The sequence below is a fragment of the Xenopus laevis genome, chromosome 4S, assembly GCF_017654675.1.
Source record: "Xenopus laevis strain J_2021 chromosome 4S, Xenopus_laevis_v10.1, whole genome shotgun sequence".
NCBI classification, from domain to species: Eukaryota; Metazoa; Chordata; class Amphibia; order Anura; family Pipidae; genus Xenopus; species Xenopus laevis.
The window spans coordinates 120,446,328-120,461,073 of NC_054378.1; the positions used below are offsets into that span (position 1 = coordinate 120,446,328).

The 14,746-nt window shown below is 40.8% G+C and overlaps 1 protein-coding gene across 20 annotated transcripts in view; it reads left to right on the forward strand.

Moving 5' to 3' along the window:
- The window catches only part of foxp1.S (forkhead box P1 S homeolog), a 629,350-nt gene that overhangs the window by 509,424 nt on the left and 105,180 nt on the right, over positions 1 to 14,746 (forward strand). Inside the window, exon 1 of one of the 20 annotated variants that reach the window (XM_018259731.2) lies at positions 1,947 to 2,486. The exons of 17 other annotated variants lie outside the window; for them this stretch is intronic. The gene's annotated coding sequence lies outside the window, so the exon portion shown is untranslated. 20 annotated transcript variants of the gene reach the window in all.

Consider the following 14,746-nt stretch of genomic DNA (forward strand, 5'->3'; position numbering starts at 1 on the left):
TATATTCACAGCAAACAGCAAAGGGAGCCTGACCAAATGTTGCCAAACTCAGGTAGCCCTTGTGTCTTGACTGTAGCACTGGGCACGTACCTGTGACGCCAGGCTTAGGGTCAAAGATCTGATAGGCTGAAGCAAACCGGGTTTTCCATTTATTTGGTCTTTGCGTTGGTGTCACGACTGTGGTGCACGTTTCCACTAATCGTCTGTTGAGTAAAATGTGCGCAGTGTAGATAACACCCGCGAACCCTGAAATGTTCTTGCCCTTCCTGCTGCCAAGTCTGATGATGCTGTGGGCACAGGGATCAGAACCCGGCACAAAAAAATTAAAAAGAGCATCCTCCCCCCTATTAATTATTCATAGTCTTCAGGCTGGTGGGGGGGGTTATATTGTGTAACCTGGAAAAAAAAAAGCAAATCCCATTAATAAATGTATCTGACACAAAACCTCTTTAGGGAGGACAGCAGTGCGCGTATAAGAAATCCCCCTTTTGTAAGCCATTTGCACTTTTTGTTTTGGATCGGTTGTTATCCAGGCGGCCCTCCTGCTTCCTTTAACTTCTTCACTGCCAGAATGGTAGTAGACAATTGCTGTTAATACAAGTTGTGGGGTTAAAATAAACCACAACCTAGAGATAACAAAACACTAAAGAGGACCCTGCTTCTGTGGGCTTGAACTAACCTAGTTTCTTACTGGCAATGACTGGGTTAAAAAAAACTGCTTTCCCTTTCATTTGCTCAGTTTAGAATTCCAGCGTTGGGGCAAAGTGCCAGTCAGCAAGGTGATCTGTCTCAGGCAGTCGCTCCAACAAACAGACAACAGCAGCGCAACAGATGGACACAAACAATATGTATTTGCTGTGTTTACTGCACAAACCCAAGAGGAAAAACATATGGAACATAAAAAGAAGCAGCAGCCAGAGAGCAGGCAGTTAGTAACTGACGGCACAAACATGTTGCAGCTTTTGTGTTGTTGTCTGGTTCATTGGCAACCGCAACAAACAAACAAGGGAGTTTGGGGAAGGCAGAGTCTGAGAGAAGAGGAGATTTTGAGGTCAGAAATGCTTCGTTTAGGACTTCTTCTAGTTCTGGGGGATGGGGGCATAAAGAAATCTAGAAATGTAAAGAAATCTAGAAATGTAAGAAATATAAAGAAATATAAAAATGTAAGAAATCTAGAAATGTAAGAATTCTAAAAATGTAAGAAATCTAGAGATGTAAAGAAATATAGAAATGTAAAGAAATCTAAAAATGTAAGAAATATAGAAATGTAAAGAAATCTAGAAATGTAAAGAAATCTAAAAATGTAAAGAAATCTAAAAATGTAAGAATTCTAGAAATGTAAGAAATCTAGAGATGTAAAGAAATCTAGAAATGTAAAGAAATCTAAAGAAATCTAAAAATGTAAAGAAATCTAATAATGTAAAGAAATCTAAAAATGTAAACAATTCTAGAAATGTAAGAAATCTAGAAATGTAAAGAAATCTAGAAATGTAAAGAAATCTAAAAATGTAAAGAAATCTAAAAATGCAAGAACTCTAGAAATGTAAAGAAATCTAGAAATGTAAAGAAATCTAGAAATGTAAAGAAATCTAGAAATGTAAAGAAATCTAGAAATGTAAAGAAATCTAGAAATGTAAAGAAATCTAAAAATGTAAGAATTCTAGAAATGTAAAGAAATCTAGAAATATAAAGAAATCTAGAAATGTAAAGAAATCTAGAAATGTAAAGAAATCTAGAAATGTAAAGAAATCTAGAAATGTAAGAATTCTAGAAATGTAAGAAATCTAGAGATGTAAAGAAATATATAAATCTAAAGAAATCTAAAAATGTAAAGAAATCTAATAATGTAAAGAAATCTAAAAATGTAAACAATTCTAGAAATGTAAGAAATCTAGAAAAACAAATCTAGAAATGTAAGAAATCTAGAAAATAAGTTTTATATCATGACTGACAATAAAAAAAAAGGGAAATTTATCAAATAATAATAAAAATAACAATAATACTACATGTTAAGTGATTTAAAGGCTGGATAAATGCCTTTTCTAAGGGGAATAAATCGGTTCTCCAAGCCCATTTGCTGGTGGGTAAGTGCAGGCTTTTTGGAGAGCTGCCAGGGGTCAGAGGGTTAATAAGAATGAAGTGCATTTGCTGGAGAGACCAGCGCCACCGTATTGCACAAAAGCTTTATTTCACCTGCCGCCAGTACAAGAAGGAGGCCCCATTGTGTGGGGTGTTTGAAGTGATTATGTTTAGAGGCTGCTTGTGATTGGTGGAGCAAGGCGTGGCTGCTTGGGTGCTTTTGCATCTTGTCAGCCCAGGAGCACCCGTGTGTGTGTGTGTGTGTGTGTATATGTGTGTGTGCAAATCTGTCTCCAAATCTGTCTCCAACCTGAGGGAAACGGAGGAGCCGACAACACTTTGGATCTTCCCCCGGCCCAGCACTTTCCCTGTCTCTCTGGTGGCAGCTGCTAAATGGAGTTTGTCAGGTTTGTCAATATGATTGATTTAACCCTTTTCTTCTCTTCTTCTCCTAAAAAAAAAAAACTTCCTCCGCTTCACTTATTTGTATTTATTTTATTTGGGGTGACAACCAGAGGGGAGTCTGTTTTGCTCCGTGTTTACCAACGAGGAACAGGGGTCTCTCCCCGCTCCCACTTGGCTTTTGTTGAAGTCTCCTTTTCTATTTGGCTTTTCATGATTTCTAGGGAAACGCCGGCAAATAAATAGTTAATCTGCTTACTGGCAATTTTCTGTTTGTTTGTGCAGAATTTATTTACAGTTTTATTTTCTTTTTTTTTATTCATTTTTTGTAGCTTTTAAAGCTATAACAACTTTGGAAGCTGGTTTTTGTTACTATTTGCTGGAGAAGAGTTGTCCTTCTCTTACACTACAACTCCCAGCATCCCCTCTCAATGGCCAGTTGTAGTTCAGCGGCTTGTCCGCAGCTTCAATACCCCCCCAGCCTAAATTTTTCATTCCTTCATTTTTTTTCTTTTTTACGTCATGTGATGTAAAGGAAGTTAACCGACTCCGCTACTGAATGGTGGCGGTCAAATCTTTTGTAACCAGATCTAAACGGAACTAATTTCGATTGTCAGCCCGGCGTCATTTCACTGCTAGGGAAAGGATTTCTTTTTGACAGAAGGGAGGGCATTTTTTTTTTTTATAAGTGGGAGGTAAATTAGGAGGGGAGAGAGCACTTAATGCTGCCGGTTTTGGACTATATTAACCCTTTAACCTCTGCAGTCGCTTAAGTGGCAGAGAAATGAAAAGACTGATAGACGTATTGAGATTGTCGTGGCAGCCCTCGGATATCTGATGGAAAGTTGTACCCCTCCTCCTCGACCCTGTGCCAGCTAATATTAAGAAATGCATTTGAATAGAAAGGTTACCGAAGGGTTAACAGTGTTCATACCCACGGTGACGGGTGAATGAAACCACAAACATTACCAGTCTGCTGTATAATTAGTATGTTGGATGCAAGCTTACCATTTCATGTTTAACTCAGCGCCTCTGAGCTTGTTAACCCTCAAAGTGCTGGAATGTGCTTCTGTAGAGCATTCCAGCACAGGCGCAGTTAAAACAGTTTAGAAAAACAGCGTCTTTTAATTTTGTTTTGACCACTCGAAAACTGGGCTCTCGTGCCAATAGTGCAATTAACAATTGTCTGGCAACCTGTTCACCTTGATTTGTTCGTTATTTTAAATTAAGATTTAACTACGTGTCTACAAAATTGACCACACGAATTCCGCAAGCATTTTCTGTGGTTATTTTTCAAACTTTATCCCCTCAACCCCGGATCATATTCTTGAATGACTATTCTGCATGCGGATCTCTGGGTCTGCGACCGCGCCGAGCCCCTTTGAGGCAAAACTGCCAACTGATTTGCCTGACACTTTGTAATCAAAGTTGATTTATTGTTCATTAGCGACGCATTAGGCCTCTCGGGGGGGGGGGGGCAAGCCAGTTATTTGTGTAGCCGCCTGTCAAAGTGCAGAATGCGAGCACCTGTCATGTAGAGATCTCCAAGAAGGCAGATAATTAGCAAAGCCGCAGCTCACCCATGCAACGGATTTTGGGGTAGGTCACTGGGGAGGTAAGTGTTTGCAGAGGCTTTCAATCCCCCCAAAGTGGACAGCAGGAGGGGAACTGCACAATCCTCCTCGCCGGGCTCTTTTACACCTTGTTTTGCAGCAATAAGAGCCACTCAGATCCTCCCACAGTAAACTCAACGGGCTGGTAGTCTAATGACTTTAGTAGTCTAATCTAGGTGAGCTGTAGTGCGGCTCCAGCACGAACCTGGAAAGGTCAGGGTTAAGCAAATACAGTCATGTACAGAAACTTTGGAAAGTTCACATTGGTTTGAACATCAATTTCATTTACCAGCCGCTTGGGATGAGCAAAACTTTGGCGTGATACTACTTGTCTATATCTGCACTGCCACTCCTCCTGCCATGATGTTAGTTGTAGTTCCACAGCAGCTTGCACGCTGGATCTGCTGCTAGTCCCTTTATGTGAAATCGACAGTCACTCGCTGTTATGTGAGATACACCGTATAGAATAGAAAGGGAAAGAAAGAAACCGTCTCTTCATTTCCATTGCAGCATTCAGTTCTTGGCATTGAAAGAGTTAAAATTGTGTTTTATTCGGCGTCACCTTGATTTATGTATTTAATTTTTTTTTTGCATTTGGTCCAGGGGCAGGAGGAAGGTTGATAACTGATGGGGGTTAGTGGGCAATGAAAAGGTTAATGGTAAAATGCTGGAAGGGGATACTGTAAAAAGGTTTGTTCTTGCACAAACAAATGACAGCATAGCAATGTGCAGGTGCTGGAGACCCTTTGCTGGCTGGAGCTTCCTCCATTCCAAAGCAAACGCAGGTTACTGTTGGCAGTGAAAGGCCTGAGGAATACCCTAGGGTAGGGCAGCCGGGAGGTGAAGCCAACAAGTCATCATTAACTCTTTAGGAGATGCATGCAGTTTTTCCAGCAGTCTCGCAGCAGGGGTTAACAGTGGGCCAGTGCCTCTGATCTGCTTCTTTACCATTCCTAGCCCCCCTCATTGCCTCATCTGGCTCTCTCCATTTCGGTTCAAATCTATTAAATGCTGATGTTCCAGCCAAGCAGTAAGAAAACTCCCAGGCCAAGCAAAGGCTAAACAGCACACTGCAAAAAAGAAAACAAAACCTGGGGAATTTGTGTCTGCCGTCATGGAAACGAGGGGGATCCATTTCTGTTTTCCCAAAGTGCGGAAAGAAAACAATCTTTATTGGAATATGTTTTTTTTATGTATTTTCTTTTCATTGTGACTGATTTGGCCAAATATTCCAACCTGCAAGATGAGAAATCTCTGACCCTAGAGATACCAGCCATAAGTGACTCAGTACTCTGAATACAAATTACTTTTCTGTGTAGTCTGCGTTTCGGTCCTACTCTGTGATCTTAAAGGGGATCTCCAGCCATAAACTTCTCTTTGCATAATGGAAGAAAATGGCGTTTTAAACAACATCCCAATATACCTTCATTCAACATTTGTCACGGTTTAGGTGTTATTTGTAAATAAAAGTGCAACTGAGAGCAGCGTAGGGTTTAGCCATTTTTCTTCTCTGCTGTTAAACTTGAAACAATGTTGCAAAAAAAGAGTAATTTCTGCTTCTGGTGCAGTTGCAACATTGTTTCACGAGGACCGAGAAAATAAACAGCCGAACAGACATTGCTTTTAATGGCCATTGCAGTTGCTCGTTACTTAAAAACCATCGGAAATTTTTAATAAATGTATATGGGGAAAACGCTTAGAATATCATTTTCTTTCAGTATGCAAAAAACGTTGTTTGTGGAGTTCCCCTTTAATTCTAGAAAATGGGCAGTAAAACGTAGGTATATCATGAGCGTTAATACACAGGGCCCTAATGCTTCTTCGTACTGATCGAGTTAAATCCGAATCTGACTCATGAAACATTTTTAAAACAGTAATGTGGCCGAGTTGGTACAGATATGGGATCCATTATCCGGAAACCCATTTTCCAGAAAGCTCCAAACTACCAAATGGCCTTCTCTCATAGACTTCATTTTATCCAAATAATCCAAATTTTTAAAAATGATTTTCTTTTTCTGTGTAATGATAAAACAGTCGCTTGTACTTGATCCCAACTAAGATATAATTAATCCTTATTGGAGGCAAAACCAGCTTATTGGGTTTATTTAATGTTTACATGATTTTCTAGTAGACTTAAGATATGAAGACCCAGATTACGGAACGATCCATTATCCGGAAAGCACCAGGTCATGTGAACAGTTCGCATAACTGTAATAATAAAACAGTAACTTGTACTTGATCCCAACTAAGACATAATTAATCCTTATTGGAAGCAAAACCAGCCTATTGGGATTATTTAGTGTTTACATGATTTCCTAGGAATAAAGATCTAAATTACAGAAAGATCCGTTATCTGGAAAACCCTGTACCTGTAATATCATAATTATCTGAGTTTTTTTTTATATTAACATTTATGAAAGGAATGGCTGCTCTGCGCCCTGGTTGTTTACACCGCAAAGGTGTAGCATTTATAATAATAATAAACAAATGCAGTTCCCAGACTAAACTGGGACCATTGCTTGGGACAGGCAGACATGTAAAATTCTAAAATAACTCCTATCGTTTGTTCCTTGTGTCTGAAGGAGTTAAAACGAAGGTAGCGGCGCTCGATATCTCCAAGTGTATATATAACCTATTAACAATTCTGTATTTTTATGACATTGCTGGAAGAATTCACTGCTGTTTTCAGGTCTCTATGTCTTGGCTGCTTTGTGGCCTTGAAATCATTATAAACAGACACAATAAACGCGGCGCCCTATTGTTACCTATTGCTCCCGTCACCTGTACTTCATCTGCTGCCGGCGTATAAATCAACATTCAGGCATAATGCAGAAGTGGCTTGAATAGCGCCCGTGTTTATTGCCAGAACCAGTGGTACATGCTGTTCCGCCGGTGCACAACAGGTTTGCCTGACACTCAGAGAAATAGAGAACTTCTGCATGTTCCCACTATTGAATCCTTTCATTGATAAACTGCCAGTTGTAGGGTGTTTTGTATCCAGTCAGGTGGCTCTGCGCTCCTTTAAATGCTGGGGGGCTGGAGCAGGGCATTTCAGCACTCAGAGCAATATTCAGGGGGTGTAAATAGGACTGCCCCGTGCACTTTAGTTATTGGAAGGAAGGGTGTGGATGTGCCGTTATAATTGGGCAAGATGGTTTAAGATGATCCTGTAGAATGATCCTGTATAATGATACAATGATTCTGTACAATGGTACAATGATCCTGTACAATGATACAATAATCCTGTATAATGATCCTGTATAATGATCCTGTATAATGATCCTGTACAATGTTCCTGTACAATGATCCTGTACAATGATCCTGTACAATGAAACAATGATCCTGTACAATGAAACAATGATCCTGTACAATGATGCAATGCAATGATCCTGTACAATGATACAATGATCCTGTACAGTGATACAGGGATCCTGCACAATGATACAGTGTTCATGTACAATGATACAATAATCCTGTACAATGATCCTGTACAATGATGCAATGATCCTCTACAATGATACAATCATGCTGTACAATGATCCTGTAGAATGAGCCAATGACCCTGTACAATGATACAATGATCCTGTACAATATCTGACCGAGCAGGTGAATTCTACACAATTGTCTGTACATGATACCGTGCCAACATATCAGTGGTACATGGACTTGCCTGTCCAATATATACGACTTTTTTGGCCATTCTACAGCCCTTCATCTGTCATTGAGGTCAGACTCCCAGCACCCCCTGTCACTGAAAGGCCTTAAGCTGACTGGGCAGGCTGTTGGGAGGAACACATAAGCCACAGACCAGTCCTGAAGTTGGCAGTTTTTATCGGCCAATGTATGGCCTGCGACACAGCCCCGAACAGGTTAAAAAAGCTTCCCTGTACATATTACAAAAAATGTCATAAAATAATCCAGAATTATTTTCTTACTCCTCACTTGCTCCTTCCCCCTTTTTCCCTAACCGATGAAACATTTTGCACTTTGGAGCCCGTGTTTATTTTAAGTCGGCTCCATTAATATGTCTTAATCTATAACAAATGTTCTGTTATGCATTGAGAGTTATTGATTTCCTTCTGGTTTGGGAAAATAAATAGAGGGCCACAGAGGAGGGGAACGGCACCCAACACCTGCGCAGCGAGATTGTGGGAAAGTCCTGACACCATCAGTTAAATTTGTTATTGTTTGGTGAAAGACTTGGCTGCTTTGGAAGCAGTTTGTTTGTTTTATTGAGTGCAGACTTGGGTTACTGGAAACTTGTTTTCTTTCCCTGGCTCGGACTTAAATTGCGATTTATAGACCCCGGGTTTTTTAGCTGAATTCCTTTTGTATTTATTAATATTTTTCCCTAGCCGGCATTTGTATTAACCCGTTGTTTGCCTTAGTGCTTTCCCAAGGGGAAGGGGGGATCATTTTCGATTGATCGAAATTTAGTAGAGGTATAAAGGGCCGGGATAAAGGAATCGGCAGCAACATGGCCAAAAATCCTTCTGAGAAACGATTTTAAATCACAGAGGTAAAAGGAATCTGAAATAGAGAATTGTTGAGGTCGCAGGGAAATAAAACTGCCGGTTTTTTGGATCTGGATTTGATTTCCCTGCCATTTCCACAGGAGTGAACATTACTTTTCATAAACTAGTTTCGTGTTATATGTACTGTGAATTCAGTCACTATCAACCCGCGGACGGAGCCGGTCGGGTTTCTCTTGTACCCAGAGATTTTTCATGCCATCGATTTGGGAGGAAAGTGGCACCTGCCTTCAGAGCAGCGATTAGGTGGCAGTTAGGCTCTGCCGGCTCCATTAGATCCCACGGATCTGCAGCCACATTGTGCAAATAGCCAAGAATCCGGCTTAAAAACCTCTATGGCATAGGTCGTCCTCTGTCAATTCTCAGGAGGCATCTCCTCCTCTTTGTCGTTGCCAATTCTATTTGATGTCTTGACAAAACCAGACGACCCCTAATAGAATACATTAAATTTAGATTTTACGTCTAACCTGCTACAGGAGGAACAAATTAATGTATCTTGCCGTTTTTCCCCCCCTTCCAAAAAAAAACAAACCAGATGCCCTCTATGTACAATTTAATTAATTGCCAAGTCACTTTGTGCCGAGTTTACCCCGACCGGCTTCCTATTTGCCTTGATTTTTTTTTTACCCCACTGTTATTTTTGAACGCGTTGTGACCTTCTTGCTCCGAGAGTGCTCGCTGGTTGGAGTGTCTTCATTAGAACTAAATCAGTGAATGGTGGAGATTGTCAGAGAAGCCTCTGATGTTTTATCATTAGAATCTCATTTGCTCTCCTCGCCTGGGCTCTGATCTGTACATGAAGTTGTTTGGAATAGGTGAGTACAGAGGGGCCATTTAAACACAGGCTTGGCTCGACCTTCACTGTTTGACATTCCTTTTCTCTAAATTAGCTTTTTATGCGCTCAAACACTTTAAAAGAATACGCAGGACCTGGGGTATTCCCGGTTAGGGATCTTCTGTAATTTGGATCTTCATACCTGAAATCTGGTAAAAGTCACGTAAACATTAAATAAACCCAATAGGCTGGTTTTGCTTCCAATAAGGATTAATTATATCTTAGTTGGGATCAAATACAAGTTACTGTTTTATTATTACACAGAAAAAGGAAATCATTTGTAAAAAAAAAAATTATTTGATTAAAGGACCAGTAACAGCAAATATTTTCTACGAAAAAAAAAACGCCAACACATATTAAACTTTAAAATCACTAAGTGTTTATTAAGAAGTAACTTACCGAAACTCCGCTTGCGCTCCTCTTCAGAAACGGCGTCAGGCGACGATCCATTGTGCGGCGCTCGGTTACTCTTCCCTGGCTATCTCCTATAAGGAAGGCAAAGAGGAGAAATGGAGCGCCGCACGTTGGATCGCCTTTTCTGAAGAGGAGTTTCAGTAAGTTAATTCTTAATAAAGACTAAGCAACTTTAAATATTAATAAGTGTTGGCATACTAATGATTTTTTTTAGAAAATGTTTGCTGTTACTGGTCCTTTAAAATGGAGTCTATGGGAGATGGCTTTTCTGTAATTCAAACCATTCTAGATAACGGGTTTCCAGATAACTGATCCTATACCTGATAAATAGGTCCAGCAACATGGTATGTTAAATATGATTGGTGGCCTGCACCCATACAACGTTTTTTTTTTTTTTTGTTTTTTTTAATGGAGAAATCTACATTATGGAAAGACCCTTTATCCAGAAATCCCTGGACCCTAAGTATTCTGGATAACCGATATCTGAATGGAATGTGTCCATGCTGATTCATAGAACCTGTATTTCTATTTTAATTGTGGCATCATTTCAATCCCCAAAATCCACTGATTTCTCTCTGTGTTTTTAAAGAAAAAAAAGGTCATTGTTTTATTATTCGTCATTGGCCAGATGCTAACGAGGTTTTTTTCTTTCTAACCTTACCGTTTTTGGAAGAACGAGATGGGTATTTATTGTGGACAAAGCAATTAACCTGTCAGAGATCAGATCAGGGTGCCAGTCCCAGTAATTCCATAGCAGCCCGGCTAAAATCCTGTTTCTCTAAATGAGAACATTGATATTTACTTTAGCAGCCGCTCTGCAGTGAAGCAATGGATTGTTTTACAATTTACACTAATGAATCTTTGCGCCAGGTCAAAAAGGCAAAAAAACAACCAGTGCCCTCGGCTGTAATTAGACTGGAATGGGCACGTTTCTAGTTCAGGATTCAACCCATTGTGACGTCATTTCCTCTTCGTGACTCCATGTTCAACGGACAGACGGCAATTTGTCAGCTCATGGGGGGGGGGTTGATGAAACCCCTCGAAATGTTACGCCAGTGCTGCTAATTATGTTATAAGCCCCATAGAAGCCCAGCGGATTCCTGTGCTCCTGGATCTTTCTGCAGTGTCAATGCCAGTCTCCATTTATTTAATTTCAGTCTGTTCTGCCCAATCTGGGGCTCATTTATCAAGACTGGGCAAATTTGCCGACGGGCAGTTACCCATAGCAACCAATCAGTGAATAGCTTTTTAAAGCCTTCTGCAGGTAGAACAATGAATGCAGCAATATGATTGGTTGCCATGGGTTAATGCCCATGGGCAAATTTGCTCAGTGTTGATAAATGACCCCCAGTGACTGTTAATTCACAGGCATTTAATTCCTTTCCCTATAGTAACACCCTCGTGTGCTGCTCTGGAATAACACTGCCTCCCCAGGCAACTGGATTGCTCATATGTGATTCCTGCTCAAACCAACAACCCTCTGGCAGCTTTAGGGTTAACAATCGGCGTTGCCAGCCTCCCCGAGCCGGAACCTAGTGCCTGTAGTAGGTTAATACAAATAATATCCCAGAGCTGTGGTTGAGAACTTACATGACTGTATTAAATACTATTGATTTAAACCACTGGCCGGATTTTATGCATCAAAGTGTCATTTCCAGCGCTGGGCCATATTTCTTGCCACTCTCACTGCCCCGAGCCGCTTTGCAGACGTTCAACACAGGATTAAATGATAGTAGTTACAATGATCAATAGGTTACGACCAGTACAATCACTCTCACCACTAATGACCTCGCTAGTAATGGCTAATAAACTGTCGGCTATTACGGCCTATCGCTACTGCCGCCTGCCCTTTGATTCTCGCAGTATTAGGGACTGCAGCAAGTGCACTAACAAGGCCATATCACTTTGCTAGCGCCAATGCCCAAACCTGGGTGAATCCTTTTTCTTAATGTCCAAATACAGACAGACTTGGTGGGTGCTGCCTCTCCCATGTCCGAGCCTCCGGGTGCTGCTGCTGCTGCCAGATGTTTGTGGCTTTATGTGCCTTCAAGGATTTAAGTAAAACACACATGGAATCCTTGTTTCTTCTGGTTCCTCCCTTTCCTTTCTGGCTTTTGCTCATTGATCCAGTCCAAAAACAGATTTTATATCTTTGAGAACTAAAGGAATTTAGACCCCGTATTCAGTAGAAGGGGGAGATGCAGGTTTAGATCCATACGGGGATTGAACCAGGGGCCTTATAAGCGGAGATTGATTTGATAGTGAGATTAGTGATGGTCAGGGCAGTCATTATTATAGAGAATAAACTGATATTATTTATGGCTTTAGAGTAGGGATGCATCAAATCCACTATTTGGGGTTCGGCCAAAATCCTTGGTGAAAGATTCGGCCGAATACCGAACCGAATCCTGAATTCTTATTTACATATGCAAATTAGGGCCAGGAAAGGAAAAAGTGGAAACAATTCTTCTTTTGTGACGAAAAGTCACACAATTTCCCTACCCACCCCTAATTTATATATGGAAATTAAAATTCACATTCCGTTCAGCCAGGCACAAGGATTCGGCCGAATCCCGAACCGAATCCTGGATTCAGTGCATCCCTACTTTAGAGACTTATTGTCATCCGGTAACATTTCTGTTAAGGGTCAGTCCACCCGAAATGCCTTCGCATGTCTTCTCGTCTGCTAAAATGAAATGTCTCCTGCGCTAAAGCACATGTGGCGCTTTGTTTTCCGAAGTCGCCCGAAGTTGCCAGGTGACTAAATCTCCCCGAATCTGCTCGTGTGGACTGAGCCTAAATGATTGGGCAGGAAAGGGTCCCACTTCATGACTGAATCCTGGACCTGCTTTGGTAGAAGGAGAAGACTGTGCACCCCCAGCTGTTGTTAAACTATAACTCCCCCAAGTAGCTGGGGCCCCTTGTTATACTTGTCATGTTTTAGGTACAGGGGATCATGGAGGAGACAGGACGATTAAACATTTCAATTGGTTGCCTTTGTATCAGTACTGTTCTGGCATATTATAAAAGGCATCCATTATCCAGAAACCCGTTATCCAGAATGCTCTGAATTACTGAAAAACCATCTCCTGTAGATTTCATTTTATCTAAATAATAATTTTTTTAAAAACTAATTTCCTTTTTGTCTGTAATAATGAAACAGTACAGGTGACCTGCTATCCAGAATGCTCAGGACGTGGGGCTTTCAGGATAAGGGGTATTTCCATAATCTGGATCTTCTAGAAAATCTTGTAAACATTAAATAAACCCAACAGGCTGGTTTTGCTTCCAATAAGGATTAATTATATCTTAGTTGGGATCAAGTACAAGCTACTGTTTTATTATTACAGAGAAAAGGGATTTTTTTGAAATTTGGATTATTTGGATAAAATGGAGTCTATGGGAAGACGGCCTTTCCTTAATCTGGATAATGGGTTTCCCTATAACGGACCCCATACCTGTACATTGTATTTGATCCAAACTAAGATATAATTAATCCTTATTGGAAGCAAAACAAGCCTTTCTGGTTTATTTAATGTTTTCATGATTTTTTGTAGATTTAAGGTATGAAGACCTGAAATACAGAAAGATCCGTTATCAGGGGCGTATGTATAAGAAAACAAATGTACCTCTTATAAGGCCAATGTCATGTGCAGAGATTCACCCGCTGCACTTTTGTGTTGGCATTTAGTAACCGCAGCGGGGTACAGTAGGGTGCAGTAGGACGCAATAGGGTACAGTAGGGTGCAGTAGGGCACAATAGGGTGCAGTGGGGTACAGTAGAGTGCAATAGGGTACAGTAGGGTGAAATAGGGTACAGTAGGGTGCAGTAGGGCACAATAGGGTGCAGTGGGGTACAGTAGAGTGCAATAGGGTACAGTAGGGTGAAATAGGGTACAGTAGGGTGCAGTAGGGCACAATAGGGTGCAGTGGGGTACAGTAGGGTGCAATAGGGTACAGTAGGATGCAATAGGGTACAGTAGGAGGCAGTAGGGTGCAGTAGGGCGCATTAAGGTGCAGTGGGGTACAGTAGAGTGCAATAGGGTGCAATAGGGTACATTAGGGTGCAGTAGAGTACAGTTTTGATGCCATTTTTTTAGGAAGGGGAAAATCAAGTTAACAGTGTACATGTAAATAGTGAATCACAGGCCTAAGATGATTGGCATTTTGCTGTGTTTTGGGTGTTATGTGCCTATTGGTTTTATTGGGGGAGTTGCTCGGCCCCATAGCTGCGCTCTTAGCTCAGGTGTTCAGGATAAAGGAAACTTCCAAAACTCTGCTTTAGGGAATGGCAGTTATTATGTCTAGTAATTGTGAAATAGCTTGTTGTAAGCAGAAAGCAAAACAGGGAATTAATGGGATTACACCTCTCCCAGGATTTGCCGTAATTTCACTTTGTTTATAGCCTTGTATCAAACAGTTGTATCCCTGAGACTGATAAATCCTTATTATAGGGTGGGTCTCCCGGGACCCCAGCGGGCATTATTATGGGTGCTTAGGTTGGTGCAACCCACTTCCATTATTTGAGAGCGAATAAAATAAAGGGGGACAAATCCCTACAACACTGCGGGGCCGTTGCTGTTTTTTCCCTGCTCGGCGTCTGACCTTCAAGAACCATTTTTAGTTAATCAAAATTAGTGATGCTTAGAAATAAGGACATCAGTGCATAATGACTGTGAAATTAGGAAAGAGAGGCGCTATGCAAATGACAGGACAAATCATGTGAAAAAGTCCTGATAAACTGCATATTAAAGCATTACGTTACATAAAATTAATGCCGCATTTCTGCCTTTTGCTTACCGCTCATTTAAATGCTCCTTATTTCAAATTATTATTTTTTTTTTTAAATCGGACACATTCCGTTAATTTGC